Raw genomic sequence first — 18167 nt, forward strand, 5'->3', positions numbered from 1 at the left:
CCAGCCTGTCTGGGTTCAAATTCTGGCTCTGCCATCCGTTGTGCCATGTTGGGCAAACTGCTTGTCCTCACTGATTCTTGCTTGCCTCACCTGTAAAGTGGGATAATAGTAACTACCTCTTAGGACTTTTTATCTCCACACGATGTACATAAAGATGCGCACTGAGGACTGAAGGAATTTACTGATGCCATAAGCAGTGAATCAACATTTTAACAATTAATTTTATAATTGTCCTGTGGACATAAAACTATAGTGCGTAGTCGTGTTTTAAAAAACGTGGGACACTTCACGAATTTGCGCAGGGACCAGGCGAATCTTCTCTGCATCGTTCCAGTTTTAGCATATGTGTTGCCAAAATGACCACCAGCGCGCAGTATTTTTTGGTGTTAGGAGCGTTAGCTCGTGAGTCAACAGTCTCTGTTCCTGGGCTGGGCTCCCTGGGAGGTGGACTCAGAGAGAGTTTGTGAGCGGGGTGTTTATCAGGCCTCACCCTTGGGACCACCACCTGTGGAAGAGAGCAAAGGGCATGGAGCAGTGTTGCTGAGACGCAACCCAACAGCAGGCTTTGTGAGCCCACACCTTCCAGCATTATCCCGAGTTGAGCTGACATGGCCAGGTCCTTACACTCCTGCCGCCCTCAGGCCCTGGATGTGGGGCACCTCTGGAGGAGTGCTACCCTGGTCTAGGTGGCTCTCTGTGGCGGAGGTGATCCCTGAAGAGGCTGACAGGCAAGGCTGCCCACTGACGGTCCTCCTCCTAGCAGCCGGGCGACAGCAGAGGGAGCTGGCGGTGAACTGTGGTGTCCCCCACACCCTGGAATCCTCCTCTTGGATGTCTTCATGAACCCTGGAAAATGAGGGGCCCCGCCCCAGGTGTGCTGACATCATCCTTCCCCTCCCCCACTGCAGGTGACATTTCAGTGTCATTTTCTTCCACCCACCCAGTCCCTCTCTCCACTTTTTCCAAGATTGCTCTTGGTGCTGACTAGTATAGAAATGGAGGGGAAGATGGAGGAAGGGAGGCCAGATCTGAGCAGAGAGCCAGAGCCCCTCTCCTTCGGGCTGCCTGAGCCTTCCCCTCCTGATGCGATGCAGCATCGAGGTGTGTGTCCCCACACAGCCCTGGGCCCGCCTCCGAACCCTCTCCCTGAAGGCTGAGGAGGGCTGCCTTTCAAATAATCGAAGGAATTGCTCTTTAAAAGCTTAAATTCCAGGGGCGCCTGGGTGGCTCAGTCGTTAAGCGTCTGCCTTTGGCTCGGGTCGTGATCCCAGGGTCCTGGCATCGAGCCCCGCATCGAGCCCCGCATCGAGCCCCGCATCAAGCCCCGCATCGGGCTCCCTGCTCGGCGGGAAGCCTGCTTCTCCCTCTCCCACTCCCCCTGCTTGTGTTCTCTCTCTCTCGCTGTGTCTCTCTCTGTCAAATAAATCTTTAAAAAAAAAAAAAGCTTAAATTCCAAAAGGATTATTCCTGGGGAGGGGGGGTAAAGGAATAAAAGGAATCCATTTCTGTAAGCATGAAACAAAGATGAGAATAAGGGTTTAAAAGCAATGCTCAACTAAGCTGCCGAGGGGCATGGAAGATTGTACTGTGTTCTCCGGTGGGTTTTCACTTCTGATCTGAAGAAATGGTTCAGTGAGCGGGGTAAACATAGGATTCAGCAGGTCGGAGGAGGGCAGGGGTTTGAGGTGGATCAGTCTCAAGCTGCCTGGTTGATGCTGTCAAGAGAAGCCGAGGGCTGTGGAAGGGTCTGTGTATTTCTGCTCATGACGCATGCCCCTGTTGTCCCCTGGCTGCAAGGATGGAGACAAAGTCCCAAGGCAAGAGTGATGTTGGTGTTACCAAAGTCAGGTTTGATGTTGCCTCTCCCTTTGCATGGATTGAGACTAAGTTCTAATCCTCATTCTCTGCCATATAGTAACCTGCGTGACCCCAGGAGCATCACTGAACCTGGGCCTTGGTTTCCTTATCTGTACAATGGGGATAATATCCACTGATTCAGGACTGGCCTGTTCGCAAGTACAGAAACCAAGTCTGCCTAAATTAAACAAGAAGGGAAGTTATTGGAATTGATGGAATCCTGGAGGTGGGGAAAATGGGCAGGAAGTTAGGATGCTCAGAAGGCAGTTTGTCTCAGGGGGCTGGCTGTATCAGCAGGATGACCTTCCATCCCTGAAACAGAATAAACATGTAGAACACTTTTATAGCAAGTTGACATTATGACCTCCAAGTGTGTGATCAGAGGACTAGTCTCTTCCAACAAGGAATAGACTATGTTGGGTATTGCTGAACCCCTGTGGTCATCACAGTAGGAGTTCATATTGGTCTGCTATGGACTGGGGGAAAAGCAGTTTTGGAAGCACGGTTCTAAGCTGTTTTCCTAGCTTACAAGTCACTCAGGGAAGGGCATCCCACCACCTGACCCTGCACCCCCAGGGTTATTACTGCTTCCATGTGGCCCACTTGGAGTATACTCAGTGAATCTCTGTGCATTGGTATTGATTTTAGGCCTGATGCCTCTGGACAAATAAATACACTTGCCAGGACTAGGCTGCTCTAGCCCTTAGGATTGTCTTGCACCCAGGAAAAGCCTAGACAAAGCAGGGAAGTGTAGACAAAACAGGCATTCTCTTGAGAGCCTAGAACAGCATCAGCCCAGATGTTGTTCCAAGCCCAGTCATGACCTTCATGTCTCGCCAAATGCAGAAATGGCTAGTTGTCACCCCCAGGATTCCTTCTCTACTCCTCACTTCCTCTTTACTTGCCCCTATTTTTAGCTGGGCACATTGTGACCAAGAAAAAAATACTGATTTCCTAGGCTCCTTTGCCTCTAGATGTGTTTATGTGACTTGTTTCTGGCCAATAAGATAAATTCTGCAGGACTCCTAGAAAGGCAGTCCAAAGGGAGCTGACTCAGCAGGGTGGAGCCCCTTTTTGTCTTTACTTCTGGTCTGCAGCAGCCCATCATGAACCCTGAGGGAACTTTGAGGATGGAAGCTATAAAACAGGATGGAGGGGCGCCTGGGTGGCTCAGTCGTTAAGCGTCTGCCTTCGGCTCAGGTCATGATCACAGGGTCCTGGGATCGAGCCCCGCATCGGGCTCCCTGCTCCACGGGAAGCCTGCTTCTCCCTCTCCCACTCCCCCTGCTTGTGTTCCCTCCCTCTCTCGCTGTGTCTCTCTCTGTCAAATAAATAAATAAAATCTTAAAAAAAAAAAACAAACAGGATGGAGCCCCAGAAATACGGAGCTTAGATCCCATCGTCCTTGGACACTTGCCTCCGCACTTTCTTTATAGAAGGAAGACATAGGCTTCTATCATGTTTAAGCCATACTTTGATTTTTCTGTTTCATAGGCTAAATCTAATCCCGATTGACACATAAGCCAAAGTTTCTTTTTTCTCCTTCTTTCACTGACAATAATGCATAAAGCAGCATTGGCCTATCCACCCTTCATCCTGGAAGTCATTGAGGAAAAGCAAGCTAGTAGGACAGCAATCTGATTATACATTCTCATGGGCATATTTGTACTTACAAAAGGATACCAGAAAACACAATGCTTCACCCAAAAGCAGCATTATGACACTGAGTTGAAGTAAAATTTAGAATCTTGTAACTCTTCTGGGTAGATCTAGATACATGTAGGGACTCTGAGGAATGTATCAAGAGCATCCTCTGGCTTTTGGCAGCCACATGGAGGTACTTGGACACAGTTATGAGAGGAGCAATGACAGCTGAACTGTTACTTTTAAGATCCAGGCAAATGTGTTTGGAAAGGCTATAAATTAATGGCTTATTAGAGGGGAACATTATGCAAGTTAATTTTCCATAGCCTTTGGAAAGCATTTTCTTTTCTTTCTTTTTTTTTTTTAAGATTTATTTATTTATTTGGGAGAGCAGAAGAAGAGGGAGAGAGAGAATCTTAAGCAGACTCCCCCTTGAGCACAGAGCCTGACACGGGGGTCGATCCCACGACCCTGAGCCAAAACCAGGAGTCGGATGCTTAACTGATTGAGCCACTCAGGTGCCCTTGGAAAGCATTTTCAAAGGGATATTATATTCCTTAGCTTATCTGCAGGTTCACAATACAACTACTCCTCATATCCCAACACTTAAAAAAAAATGTTGGTTTTCTGCAGAATAATTACATGTAAGTTTGAACTCTTCTTTTAAAACAATTGAATTTTTTTTACAGAATCAGTAAAGAAATTGGTTTTGAATATAGAAGTTGAAAGCTCTAAGATTTACAAATGATTAGAGAAATATATTCACTGATAAGTGTCATACGACTATAATAAAATCCATCATTCCTCCAAATACTATAATTTGTATATAACAGGTGGGCACAGTAACTGATTTATGAAACTATTTTTGCTCCCCATGAACCCTGAGTTTATTACAAATTGTGCTTTCTTTTAATAGCTTTATCCTTACCAATGACATCATCACCTCCATCATAAACGAATGTATTTCCAAAAAGGTACATATATACATGCGTGCACATATACCCACATGCACACAATCGCTCACTCTCTCACAAATTCAGTCTGATATTGGGCTAAAAAGGTTTCTGAGTATTCTAGATGATTCTAACTTTAAAAAATTAATTATCAAGAGATACTGTTTAATTCACAGGACTTCTAACTCCCTATGAGTAAGACAGTGGAAATTTTATCATGATTCTTTTTTTTTTTAAAGATTTTATTTATTTGAGAGAGAGAATGAGAGAGAGCACATGAGAGGGGGGAGGGTCAGAGGGAGAAGCAGACTCCCTGCCAAGCAGGGAGCCCGATGCGGGACTCGATCCAGGGACTCCAGGATCATGACCTGAGCCGAAGGCAGTCGCTTAACCAACTGAGCCACCCAGGCGCCCCATGATTCTTTATATATGTATGCAAACACATAGGCCTGTGTCCTTGCCCTTGCCCCTCTCATAATTGCTATCTCTATAAAATCCAGGTTCTCTGTGGTTGATGTCCAGAAACTAATTTCGAATACCTTGATAAAATCAGATGAACATATCCACAATTGGAAAACAGACCCCAGACTTGCCCAGCCCCCCACTGTGTGATTGCATAGGGCACCGAGCCCTTCCTTATACATGGACTTCTTCCATTTGAAGAGTGAGAGTTGCCATAAAGAAAGGGACAAACGAGAGAACTTTTGACAGAATGCTGGGTAAGATTACTTGCAGCAACATTAGGTTATTTACATTGAACTCTCCAAATTCATTTAGTAGACATTTTTTGGTTGCTATGGTTTCTTTCTGAACTTGAGATTTCCTACATTTCACGTCCATTATGAAAGGAGTGGTGTAACAAAGAAGTGTAGTATGTTCGATGACAATTGCCAGAGAAAAGCCTGGAAGTATAATTTCATCTGTGATATTTTCGTTTTCTCCGGTAGGTACCTCTGGTTCCATGAGCTGGCATGCTTAATGCCCAGCCAAAAACACAAGGCAAAAGTGACGTAAGCCTTCAATTGCTTAATCAAGTAAACAAGCCCAGAGCCTGAACATAAACTTCATGCCTTTTATTATAATCACAGTTGAACAGGCTTGGCTGGACTTGAGTCATTTATCACCAGCAGTTTGTGCTTGCGTTTGGGAGGGGATCATAGATGCACCGTCCTCTTCCCAGCCCAAGCCCATCCCCTGGCAGTAACTGTGCCGCTGACTCTTGTCAGTGCAATGGATCCAAACCCTGGGTTGCCATCTGACCTGGCAGCGCTGGCAGAATGAGTAGATGCACCCTCAGTGATGATCACAAGGTTGTTCCCCACAAACACCTCCTGCCTTGGCTCATTATTGCTTTGAAAAAAACTTCATCCGTTGTTTTTGTTGTGTTGTGTTGTTATTTTACAGAAACAATACATGCAATGCATGAATATATTGCCTTTGTAAAAATTTAAAACGTCTGAACTCAAAAGCACCATCACTTAACTGGATATAGTTGACATCTATAGATCCCTTCATCTAACAACAGCAGAATAGACATTTTTCTTAAGCACACATGACATATACAGCAAGATAGACCACCTTTGGGGCTATAAAACACACCTTAACAAATTTAGAAGAATGGAAATTATACAATGTATGCTTTCAGACCACAGTGAAATTAACTAGAAATCAATAACAGAGAGAGAGCTGGAAAATCCCCAAATACTTGGAGATTAAACAACACACTTCCAAATAATACATGGGTCAAAGAAAAAATGTCAAGAGAAATTTCAAAATATGGTGAGCTAAAGGAACATACAACTTCTCAAAATCTGGGGGATCCAGCAAAAACAGTGCTTACAGGGAAATTTATAGCAGTGAATGGATATATTAAAAAGAAAAAAAAGAGGGGCATCTGGGTGGCTCATTTGGTTACGTGTCTGCCTTTGGCTCAGGTCATGATCCCAGGGTCCTGGGATCGAGCCCCATGTAGGGCTCCCTGCTCAGTAGGAAACCTGCTTCTCCCTCTTTCTATGTGTGCGCACATGCTCTCTCTCTCTCTCTCTCAAATAAATAAATAAAATCTTAAAAAAAAAATCTAAAATCAGTCACCTAAGCTTCCATCTTAGGAAACTAGAAAAAGAAGAGCAAATCAAGTCCAGGGTAAGCAGAGGACAAGAAATAATAAAAATTAGAGCAGAAAAAATTCAATTAAAGCAAATCATATCCAAGAATGTATAAAAAAAATTATACACCACAGCCAAGTGGGCTTTATTCCAAGTATGCCAGGCTGGTTCAACATTAGAAAATCAATTAGTGTAATCCATCGCATCAACAGGCTAAGGAAGAAAAATCACATGATCATATCAATAGATGCAGAAAAAGCATTTGACAAAATCTAACACCCATTCATGATAAAAACTCTCAGTAAACTAGGAATAGAGAGGAACTTCATCAACTTGATAAAGAATATCTACAAAAACATATCACCAACATCACACTTAATGGTGAGAAACTAGAAGCTTTCCTGCTAAGATCAAGATCTTCCTCTTGGGGTGACTGGGTGGCTCAGTCAGTTGGGCGTCCCACTCTTGGTTTCTGCTCAGGTCATGATCTCATGGGTTGTGGGATCAAGCCCAGTGGCAAGCCGTGCTCAGTGGTGGGTCTGCTTGAGGATTCTCTCCCTCTGCCCCTCTCCCCACTTATGCACATGTGCTCTCTCTCTTTCTCTAAATAAATAAATAGATCTTAAAGAAAAAAGATCTTCCTCTCATCACTCCTTTTTAATACTGTACCTTAAAATGTCTTATATGTAGTTAGTTTTTCTTCCTTATCTTTTGTAGAAGTAGAGGATGATGTGGTCTGAAGCCATGGGTTTGTCTTTAACATCCTGAGGATGGTATCTGAGGATGGAATTGCTCTGAGTTTTATCACATGCACACCCTCATTCCACATGCTGTCCCTACACTTAAAATTTCAGCCTGTTTCTGATTACATGGTCTTTATTCTTAGCATCTGCCCAGGCCTCTCCTTTCAGTTGTCTGACGTGGCTCTTCCTCCTCAAAGCGGTGGGATAGACCCCCTTCTCCTCTCCCTTCCCCAAGCCATCACCTACACCGTCATAGCTCCAAGGGCATACAGAAGTTCCTGGGGTCTGCTGGGTCCTTCACACACTTTCCCGCTCTATTTGCCCACACAATCAACCTTTTAAAAGTAGAGTGGCCATAGTTGTGGTCTCCAGCAGGCAAGGAGGTTTCCTTCCTTCTTTTCTTTCTTAAATAACTTTTTTAAAAATTTATTTTATTTTATATTTATTTATTTATTTATTTATTTTTTAAAGATTTTATTTATTTGAGAGAGAGAGAATGAGAGAGAGCGAGCACATGAGAGGGGGGAGGGTCAGAGGGAGAAGCAGGCTCCCCGCCGAGCAGGGAGCCCAATGCGGGACCCGATCCAGGGACTCCAGGATCATGACCTGAGCCGAAGGCAGTCGCTTAACCAACTGAGCCACCCAGGCGCCCCTATTTTATTTTATTTTTTAAAGATTTTATTTATTTGACAGAGAGAGACACAGCGAGAGAGGGAACACAAGCAGGGGGAGTGGCAGAGGGAGAGGGAGAAGCAGGCTTCCTGCTGAGCAGGGAGCTCGATCCCAGGAGCCTGGGATCATGACCTGAGCTGAAGGCAGATGCTTAACAACTGAGCCACCCAGGCGCCCCACCTTCTTTTCTTTCTTAAGATTTATTTATTCATTTATTTGAGAGAGAGGGCACTTGTGGGGAGGGGCAGAGGGAGAGGGAGAAGGAGAGAAACGACCGCTGAGCATGGAGCCCACCACAGGGCTTGATCCTAGGACCCTGAGATCAGAACCTGAGTTGAAACCAAGAATCGGCCACTTAACCAACTGAGCCACCCAGGAGCCCCAAGGAGGTTTTGGAAATAGTGAAAGATCACTTCTGACTTCTGACTAAATGTGACAGACTGAATAAACACATTAACTCTGCCCTCTGCCCCCCCTTCCTATTAAGTGACAGTAAATTAAAAACAAGGATATAAACCCACAAGAAAAAGAGAACAAAAGAGGAGTTGGCAGCAGATGAGCAATATCAGTACAATTTTAGAAAAGTGAAAGCAGATGGAAAAATGATAACTGACTTCACAGAACAAAGAAACTGAAACCTACTTCTTACAAATTAGGAGGCATATTTGCTTGGCTGAACTCAGGATTTGGAGGACCAAGTACCTCTAAACACTGCTGTATAGGGTGGGGCTAACCCTGGGACTGGCTGAAAGTTTAGTTAATGAATAGTTAGACCCAGATTCCCTTCCCTAGCCCGGTCAGCCAACTATCCCTCCTGTATCAGTTATCTACTGCTACATAATAAATTACCTCATGACTTCGTGGCCTCAGGCAAAAATAAACACTTATTCCCTCACAGTTTCTGTAAGTCAAAAATTCTGGAATGGCTTACCTGGGTGGCTCTGGCTCAGGGTCTCTCATGAGGTTGCAGTCAATATGCTGGTTAGAAACAATTTCAATGGTCATCCAAAGACTTGACTGGGGTTAGAGGATCCACCTCCTAGATGGCACACTCCCATGCCTGGCAAGTTAGTGTTTGTTGGCAAGAGGCCTCAGTCCTTCACCACATGGATTTCTGCACACTGCTGCTTGAGTAACCTCACAACATGGCTGGTGGCTTCCCCCAGGGCAAGTGGTCCCAGACAGCAATGCAGTATTATCTTGGTGACATGGGTTGTTCTAGTCAATAGAGGAGGTAACTACACAGGAGTTGCAAATACCCGGAACTGAGAATCACTGGGTGCCATCTTGAAGGCTGGCCACTAAACCTCCTTCATCTCTTTAAGTGTCTCACTTTTTAATATAAACATAGAGACAAAGATCACCAGGAAAGCTTCTCACATGAAAAAGAGACCAAAGCAAAGAGAAATGAAAGAATTCAGAGAGAGAGAGAAAAAAAAAAACCAAAAAAGCAATAGGCAGGAAACAGAAGGAAACTTAAAAAAAAAAAAAAGGAACTAAGTCTTCAGAGAGAAAAAAGTAAGATATCATAACCATGAAAGAAGACCAGATATAAAAATAGTGGTAATAAAAATAACAACAAAAATGACACCATCCCCTTGCCTCCCCACCCCAACACTTATGGAGTCTAATCAATGTGACAGGCCCTCTTCTAAATAGGACTGTACATGTATTAACTCACTTAATCCTCAAAACAACCATCCCAGGAGGTAGGTTCAATTACTATGTTTTATAGAGGCATTAAATAATTTCTCTAAGGCACAGCTGATAAGTAGAAAAGTCTAGAGTTGAACCCACAGCCAGAGCTCTTAGAAAAGAAGCCTTCAAACTCTGTAATCAGTTCCCTTTCCAGAGAAGGAAAGAACACTGATTTCAGAAGCAGATTAAACTGTGAGAAACTCAGCTGGGCCCATATGGCAGGCAGGGTAAAGCTGGAAGAATGGGATGAGCCAGTCTGTAGTACCTGCCCTGGTGGAGAGGGGGTTACAGGGCTGAGAGGCAGAGACGGCCGGCATGAGCTTTGCACAAGGCCTGGCTCACTGCCCTGGGCATCGCCCCAATCTTCACCACAGGCCTATCTTATAGATAAGGAAACAACAGTTCAGAGACTTTCCCAAGATCTCCTAGCCAGTAGGTGGTAAAATGAGGTCAGACCCTCGGCTCACCTGGCTTTTGACTCTGCCTTTTCTCAGTATGAAAGATCGTTTGATTCAGTTCTTCACCCCTCCTTGTGGCCACATTTTTTCCACTTCTACGTCCTCGTGTTGCATTTGACCACGGCTGCTTTGGCTAATGGAACATTAGTTTGCGTGATGTGGCCAAAGGCTTGAAATTGCCTAGGCATTGCATCTTGCTCTCCTGCACCTCTGCCATGGTGACAATGAGGACAAGCGTCTGAGGACCGGTCTGTAGGTCTCAAGAAGAGGATGAGAGACACATGGAGCAGAGATTGCCCCAGCTGAGCCAGCCGGGATCAGCTGTCCCCCAGCTGACCCACAAACCCAGAGGAATAAATGATTGTTATTTTAAGCCACTGAATTTTGAGGTGTTGGTTATGCAGCATTTTGCAGCATTAGTGAACTAATATACCACGTGATAGAAATGCCTGCCATCAAGGGAAATAAACAGATGACTGACGGGAGTAAGGAAAAGGCTCAGGGTCTGCCTGGCTAGGGTTGCCTGATATAGCAAAAATACAGGACCTAGAGACATTTAAATTTCAGACAGACATTAAATAATTTTTTAGTATAGGTATGTCCCATGCAATATTTGGGAAATACTTGCACTAAAAAAATTCTTGTTTACTTAAATTACACGTTGAGCTGGGCATCCTATATTTTTTTAAAAAGATTTTATTTATTTATTTGACAGGGAGAGACACAGTGAGAGAGGGAACACAAGCAGGGGGAGTGGGAGAGGGAGAAGCAGGCTTCCCGCGGAGCAGGGAGCCCGATGCGGGGCTCGATCCCAGGACCCTGGGATCATGACCTGAGCTGAAGGCAGACACTTAAAGACTGAGCCACCCAGGCGCCCGTGGATATCCTATATTTTATCTGGCAACCCTATTCTGGCTGATTTACAAGAGTCAGACTATGTAGAAAACACCTGTGTTTAAATGTGGGCCTGTGCTAGAAAACGAGAGGTGAAAATCAGAAGTCACCTCCTCTACTCTCCATCAGGCAGTAAGTACGTGCTCAGGGCAGGCATTAAGTCTCTGATGTAGCCTTTCCTAGTGGGATGGAGTCAGGGAAAAAGTTGCCTGAAATGTTAAGAAGGGTGGGCTTGCCAGTGGTTGGGGAAAGTCTCTTGCAGCCTTATTATTGAACCACTCTAATACTGGGGTTCCTGGGAGGCCTGGTTCCAGCAGCCTATGGTACCACAGCAAGCATCCCTCCCAACCTGAAACCTGCATCCCTTTTGCTGGATCCAGGAAGCCTTTCCCAGGTTACTGCACCATCTGTCTGCAAGGTGCCTGCAAGGGAAAGGCACGGTGGGGGCAGGGGAGAAGGGCTGCAGCCCGGGCCCGGGAAGGGACTGTCTAAGGACTGTTCGTGAAGACATCAGGCTGGTAGGGAGCAACCAGTGAAGCCAGGGGGGCTGGATGAAATCAGAAAGTAGAAATTGAACACTGAAGAGGTCAGAGTGCAGAAAAGCCGCAACATGGGGGACTCAGTCCACCCTCCACCTCCATCTCTCTCTTCAGCACATTCGGACCAGTCACTGTTTTTGGCTTTGCACAGGCTAACTGGCTATTTTTGTGAATAATCACCAACTCATTCCAGGAGGAAATTCCATGCTGTCAGCCAACAGCAGACTGTGGCAGGAAAAATGACACAACTCCATCCTCTGGGCAAACCTGCCAATTAGCACAAGTTTCCCCATCTCTCCTCCACTCACAGCTGGCTGGACAAGGGGGTCAGTTTTTCCATGGAGATAGGAGATTTTTCTCCATGTGATTTCTCATGATCCAGCAAATCTTAAGGGCTCTTTACTTTCATTCCTGGTTCCCTTTCCCCTGACATCGAAATCGGACCTGGGCAGCCCTGCTCCAGAGCACTTGTCAGGATGTGGGCACCGGGCTCACCCACACATGGTCTTGGGCAAAGAGAGATTTCTGAAAGGGACGCTGGCCAGCTAAAAGTTTGCATCCCCTGATAAATGACATCATGAAAATCAAATGTGCATAATGTGGTCATCAGTGCAGAACAGTCTTGACATAAACCATAGCCCGCTCATCTGAGGACCAAGGTCGACCTAACCACTGCCCCTGAATGCTGACAGAACCCACTACTTGGCTTTCTGCAGACCCAGCCTCCCACTCACATGTTGCTTGTAGATTTCATACCCTCTCTCTGCTTGGATTCAATTCAATTCAATTAATAATTATTAAGCCCCTATGGTGCTCATCACACCATACTAGGCTCCAGAGGACTACAACAATTAATAATGCACAGGGTGTCACCTCAGCAAGTTTGCTGTTTAGAAGGAAAAGAGATCTACAAATTGCTGTCATGTGGGTAGAGCCCAAGAAGGACCTGCATGGTCCTAGCGGCTACTGGAACAGGGGATGTGGAGAGATGCTCCTTGGCAGGGAAGGCTGGGGGTGGGCAGGGGTGTCTTGTGGAGGAGGCAGCATTGGAGCTGGGCCATAAAGGGCTTCAGTCATGGCCTCGAGGAGCTCAGGGAAGTCTAGGTACCAGGAAGAACAAAGCTGTGGAGGGAGGGTGGCCCCAAAGCATGGGGTTGGTAAAGAGAGGAAAGAGAAGTCAGAACCTCAGAAACACTTGTTTAGAGGAGCACCTGGTCTTTGGTTTGTGTCCCCAATTGGACCCCAGAGAGTGGGGGTTCTCTATCTCCCAGGGCACAGCCCGAACCTCATCCTTTCCTTTCTTATTTGGAAAGCCAGATTCTAAAATAGTTTATCCCGATAGCTTAAAGAATGAATCCTATGTATATCAATGCTACGTTGCAATCAGGATTCCTTAGGTGGTTTCTTTAGAAGATCTCAAGTAGTTTAGTCCTGAGTTCCACCTCTCTCTGTTAATAAAGTAAATTCTCCCTGTTGCAAAAACTTTTGGAGCAGCAGGAAACCAACCTGTCAACTGAAATGGATTTATTCACTCAACTGGAATGACCTGACCCACTTAACACATCCCGTGAGAGGGAGCAGTTTACTTCATTCAACCCATAGGATGAGGCCTGATTATCACATAATAACGTAACATCTTTATGAGGAAGTCAGGGTAGGGATGACCATTTCCACTTAGTAAATGAAGGAAATGAAGTACAGTTTTCACAGTTACCCAAGAGAGATACTCACTTTTAGCCCAATAATGTGTTTACCAGATCATCCCAACAGAGGATCATCCTAGCACAGTTTGCTTAGGTATAGCATGAATTTTAGTCTTCCTTTGCATCCCTATGTGTGTATTTCTCCTGACCAGAAAGCCAAATGCCAGAGCTTCTTGATCCTTATAGGGAAAGGGAAATCCAGTTTTACAGTTTCCCCCCCATTCATTCCTAAGTATCAGTAACCTCTGTTTCTTCCTTTCATGACGATTCCTCCCCATCTCTCTTACTCTTTAGAACGATTCTTTGGAAGTTCTTTCTGAATCTGCAGCTTGCAGGCTGTGGGAGAGCTCGGAGCCCCAACAGACTAAGTCTTATTCTGTGACAAGCCCCCTCCAGGGATTTGGTCCGTGAGGAAGTGACATGTGCAACCGTGTCAGCTTCCAAAACTTCCACCTGGCCTTGATCACCCAGGGTCTCCAGACACTTGTGTGTGTTGATCTTGGGATGCAGAACAGCTGCTGACCTTTGAGGCGTCTCGGTAACCATGGACACAGGAACATAAACATCAATGCGGATGTCAGGAAGCAGGCGCCGGTCTGAGGAGTGAAAGCATCAGCGGGCTGATTTGGCTCTGTAGGGTTGTGTTGCAAATGATGAAAGCAGGGTTCCCAGGCTTCTTTTTGATCTAGCCAGATGACTGTGACTTTAGAGGGAGGCTCGGTGGCCGCTCAGCTTCCTCTTTACCCAGGTGCTTAGTTATTCATTCGTTTACTTTGCAAATACGTCCCAAGGGGCTGTGGGGTGCGAGATGGAGGTCGAAGACAGAGTCCCTGCCCTCAGAGAGCTCCCCAGGGTGTGGGATTTACAGAGCTAAAACTGAGAAAGGCCTGGGCAGATCGGGACAAGTTGGTCATCTCCTCGGGGGGACGGACACAAATGAATGCTTTCAGTTCAAATAGCGATCACTACAGCGGAGGAAATGACTAGTGTGATGTGATACCGAGGGAGCGAATGAGCAGAGGCTGGCGGGCAGGAGGAGGCTCCTGCTGACAGCAGGGTGAAGGGGTCCTCTCTGGACCGAGGCCCCAGGAGCCAGGGACGTGTGCTGAGGGTTGAGGGAACAGGCACAGAGTTGGCAAGTCTGAAGAAAAGAAAGCGGGCCAGTGGAGCTGGAGTGGAGTGAGCAGGGAGAAGATACGGTCGGGAAGCCCGCTGCAGGCCGCGATAAGACCCCAGGGTTCTGTAACAATACTAAATCCAGCGAGCAACCTGGCATTTCTGTGGCCCAGATAATGCTCAGGGGTTTTACATACTTTAACTCATCCTATCCTCACAACAAAGGTATGTTCCTATCATTACCTCCTCTTGCTGCAAATGAAGAAACCCAGGCCCAGGGAGGTGTGAGAACGCTCCCACGTCGCAGAGCCACGGGGGGTGTGCAGAAAGTGGGGCTTCACGTCCAGGCGGTCCCGCTCTCTTATTTCCCCACACTGCCTCAGGTTGTAAGCAGCGGGGCACCATGATCTGATTTATGTTTGGGCCAAACCCTGTCTGGAGCCTCCCTGTGTGACTGACCCACCCCAGCGCCGCGGGATCCCCGTGCTTCGCAGACTGCGTTCAAGCCCCAGATTAGCAGTAGGCTGTGCCGCTGTAATATTTTCATAATGGGCTTCAAATGGAAGAAACCAGGGAGGTGAAAATATTATGGCATATTGCCTTTTTAACTTCCACTTTGCTTCTTTATAACCACCCTTGATGTGTTATTCTTGCCCCTTGTTGAATGTAGAAAACAACATAACCATCCAACTGCAAAGACTGTAATAGCAGCAGCCAAATTACTTTATTGGCTGTGGTTAACAATGGGTTTTCTCTCCTCCACCGTTTCTGATAAAATGTTTGCACAGCATTATATGGGGAAATAGAGAGCTGCAGCAATAAAAAACGAACAAGGATAATTTGTGTGTTGGCATTTCCACAATAGAATGTCAAATATTGGGGCGCCTGGGTGGCTCAGTCGTTAAGCGTCTGCCTTCAGCTCAGGTCATGATCCCAGGGTCCTGGGATCGAGCCCCACATCGGGCTCCCTGCTTGGCAGGAAGCCTGCTTCTCCCTCTCCCACTCCCCCTGCTTGTGTTCTCTCTCTAGCTGTCTCTCTCTCTCTGTCAAATAAATAAATAAAATCTTAAAAAAAGAAAAAAGAATGTCAAATATTTCATACCCGGCCGATACTGAGCCTTTCTACGCTTACTGCTACTTTCTTTGAAAAGAATGCTTTTTGTTCATTTTATTATTAATCTTAAGCTAAACATATACATTACATACACTCTTTTGTATGATGTTTCTCAAACAGTATTTTAAGGTCTGTAATAAAAACAACTATGTCTTGAGCATTGAAAATGATACGGTGGCAGGTGAACTGCAGTTGCTGACAGAGAACATTCTTTCTACAGACCACCCTGTCCTCATTTCATGTAATGCCTACGTCCTTTTCAGAATTCCTTGCAGTGATCACTTTTACAAAAGGAGTTTGTTGCTTTTAAGGAGTGTGATGATCAATCAACGTGGACTCGTTTCTTTCATTATTCTTCCAGTTCTTTATACAGAAATTTTCTAGCTGGTAGGGCAGGATCATCAGATCCCAAATTTAACTAGGAATCATCACGTTTTAAGAGTGCTTACAAATCACATATCGTAAGATAAATTGAAAAGCAATCCGTATGCATCATTTGAATGTTAGGGCTTTTTTATTCTTAAGAAATAGCTTTTAAATTAAACCACAATAGTGTTCGCTTTGGCAGCACATATACTAAATTAAACCACAATAGATATTTTCAATAGGAAAGTATCAACGTGGAAAAAAAGGGGCAGGAGAGACCTATAGCGAACTCCAGTTTTGCATTTCAAAAAGGACACTCAAAAGCAGAAGGGTCCCATCCCCAAGACTCCCTATACATAGGCACCTGGTGAGGATCTCGCGTGGGGCACCTGGTTTGCTGTCCAGGTACAAGTCTGCAAAAGATATGATGGGGATTCAGGAAGCCTCCAGGGGGTGAGAACCTAGAACCTGAGCTAAATGGTCTTCAGGATTGCCAGCAAGATCAGGTAGTTGCAGACCTGAGTATACACCTCATATCTGGTGCTAAATGTTTTATTTATTTATTTATTTCATGGCAAAGACCAAAACAAATCACCTTTCATACCGCAGTGTGAGCAGTGGGTGAGGATGTCACAAACACTTGCCATCTGACAATTGGATACTTGGTACCCAGGTCGTGGGACTGGAGACAGTGGGGTGTGTTTGGTTGAAAAGTGGTTTCCCAAAGATTTGTCCACATGCAAATCTCCAGACCTGTGCATAATACCTTATACGGCAAAAGATGTGATTAAGTTAAGGATCTTCAAAAGAGGAATCTATCCTGGATTATCTAGGCAGACTCTAAATGCAAGCATCCTTCTTACAATGAGGCAGGAGTTTTGACACAGACCCACACAGAGATGAAGTGATATGAAAACGAGGCAGAGACCAGAGTAATGTGGCCACGAGCCAAGAATCACTTGCCACCACCAGGTGAGGCAAGGAATCTCCACAAAGTCTAGGTAGGAAGTTCAACCCTGTTGACACCTTGATTTCAGCCTCTAGAACTGTGAGAGAATAAATTTCTGTTGTTTCAAGACACTAAGTTTGTGGTAATTTGTTATAGAAGCCATAGAAAACTAGCACAATGGGTAACAGGCAGGGGGAGGGGAGAAGGAAAGGGATTTTTTTCTTTGAAAGAGAACTTTTTAAAAAAGATTTATTTATTTGAGAGAGAGAGAGCAGGGGAAGGGCAGAGGGAGAGGGAGAGAATCTCAAGCAGACTCCCTGATGAGTGCGAAGCCCGACACAGGGCTCAATACCAGGACCCTGAGATTAAAACCTGAGCTGAGATCAAGAGTCAGACGTTTAACCAACTGAGCCACCCAGGTGCCCTTATTACTTTCATATACAGAAAATTCAGAAAATTATGTACAGAAAATATCTCATTATATTTGTCATTGTCATTGGTCCTGACAGCTTCCGCCTGCTTAGCCAGAGCTCCTTTGTCTTCCAAGTTACCCTGTGTGAAGGCGACAGTGTGCAGGTCTTCCTGTGGACAGATGCCCCAGCCTGGCCTTCCCCCCGATAAGGCGGTAGGGAACCCCCCTCTTACAACACAGGGCAGGCAGGAAGACAGCCAGCTCAGTGGGATCCACGTCATGGGCAATCAGTACCATCTGAGCCTTCTTGTTTTCCACCAAGGTGGTGACAGTGTTAATCCCAGCTCGAAGGACAGGAGGCCTCTTAGTGGGCACATCCCCTTTGCTGGCAGCTTTCTCCTCAGCCCAGAACAACGACCTCTGCTCCTTCTCTTGCTTTGTCTCTGGTCTGTGTTTGTGGGTCAGCTTAAGCAGCTGAGTAGCTGTTTGGCGGCCCAAGGTCTGGGTGACCTGGTTAATCGCAGGAGGCATTTTAAAATTTTATAGAGAAGAGCCCTTTGCTGTTGCAGCCAGATGTAGTGGGGCCGTTTGACAAGGCGGGTGAGGTCCCTTTTGGACTGGATGTCCTGTCTGATGCCAAAATGCTTGGCCTTTTCTCAAACAGGGGATTGGCACTTTTGGCATCTTGGATGGCTGGAGGAGAGAGAAGGAAACTGTTTCTTAGCTGCATACTCAGGGGGGCTAGAACCTTCTATTAAGTCACTGAGCAAGGAGTCTGGGAGCTGGCAAACAGCAACAACAACATCCTATGGCAAGCAGCATCCTAACATGGCCATGATCTCCACTCCCTGGTGTTTCTTCTGTAGCTGTCATTGCACATGGCCTAGAGATTTTGCAGCTATAGTTCAGATTACTAATCAGTTAGTTTTAGAACAGATTCTCCC

General features: G+C 45.7%; 1 pseudogene; it reads right to left on the bottom strand.

Annotated features, from left to right (window-relative positions):
• Nucleotides 1-270: 270 nt before the first annotated feature.
• LOC115941571 (U6 spliceosomal RNA) lies at nt 271-364 on the bottom strand (annotated as a pseudogene).
• Nucleotides 365-18167: the final 17803 nt, after the last annotated feature.

Source organism: Leptonychotes weddellii, chromosome 1 (assembly GCF_054177405.1).
Source record: "Leptonychotes weddellii isolate Sample4059 chromosome 1, ASM5417740v2, whole genome shotgun sequence".
NCBI lineage: Eukaryota > Metazoa > Chordata > Mammalia > Carnivora > Phocidae > Leptonychotes > Leptonychotes weddellii.